This window comes from Pygoscelis adeliae, unplaced genomic scaffold (assembly GCF_000699105.1).
Source record: "Pygoscelis adeliae isolate BGI_AS28 unplaced genomic scaffold, ASM69910v1 Scaffold618, whole genome shotgun sequence".
Taxonomy (NCBI): domain Eukaryota; kingdom Metazoa; phylum Chordata; class Aves; order Sphenisciformes; family Spheniscidae; genus Pygoscelis; species Pygoscelis adeliae.
Window position 1 is genome coordinate 403,618 of NW_008825280.1, and position 1,374 is coordinate 404,991.

Genomic DNA, 1,374 nt, shown 5'->3' on the forward strand with positions numbered 1-1,374 from the left:
CACTAAGCTGTATTATATGAATGGCAATGCTTATCATCTCTTGGTGTTATACGTAGTAATCAGACTTGCACACCCTGTTCTTCTGACCAGGCCTCTCCTCTCTGCACTCCAGCTGCTAGAGCTACATTCCTATCACCTCTGCTGCATCCTCAGAGATCCTGCCACTCAGTTTAAATGCTGCGATGAATTACAGCGCCCAGAGTCTTCTGCTCTGTCAGCTCCTTTCTTTCAACTTGAAATCTAGTGATTGGACACAGACACATCATCAGCCTCAAGTCCCAGCATCTCACAGCCCATCAACTTTGCTACTGCTGCATGAAACAAGAACTAGACTTCCTTGCAGTATCAGCTCAGGTCAGAGAACTGTGAACTCATCTGGGATGACCAGGGTGATTATTAAGTCACTTAATTGTTGGGGTTTTTTAATTTTTTTTTTTTTAAATTTTTTTAGTTTTTTAACAGAGCATAGCTGTATGATAAATACATAGTCTATTCTTTACTAGCTCTTGGAAAGATGCACCAGATCAGGGCTTGTTCCATGCCTCATGACTACAGATTCACTACCCAAACTCTGCATAATATCCCTTTGTCCACCCTTAGAATGGCATGACATCCCCATTTTGCCTACCTTCCTGGATTAAACACTGCTGGCTCTCTTCCTTTTTTATCAAACTGCGCATTGTTTCTGTTGTGCTTCTCGAAGAACTTGTGTATGCATTTTTGCTTTTTTCTGTTAGTTCTTTCCTAAATCAGATGCAGTATTCTGTAGTTTAACACATGCTAAGGACAGCAGAGTTACAGCCTGGCTGATACGATTTGTGATGCACTTACCAGTGTTAGTTGGTGTTACTGGCATCTGCTCCTTCTACAAGCTGCATCAAGCTAGTGACTTTTATTGTTAGTCATCATATCTTGCAGCTTCTTTGCCGTTCTATTTGTGCATCTGATTATTTCTGGCTGCATGAACTGCTTTCCATGAATGTCCTGAATGCCACCAACAGTTCTCTCATTTATGTCAGGACCCATGTCTACTCGATGAGCCTGTCTTCCAAAGTACCAGTAATTCCTCCTGGATTTGTATCATTTACATGTCTGACTAGGTTCTCAAACCCAGGGGTCTCTAATGACAGTTCAGACTTGTATTAAACCATCCTGTGTGTCAGCTGGAATCTCTGTGGTACCTGGGTCAACTCTGCTCAAAAATCTTGTTTGTGAGAGATGAAACACCTGTTCCTATGTGCAGCAACTCACCTAGCTTCCAACTGCCATTGCCCTCTAAAAATGGCATGTGGAGCAATGGCAAAAAATCTGCTAAAGCTGACAGATGCTATGTCCATTACGTCTCTTATTATTCATTAACTTTTATGATCTATT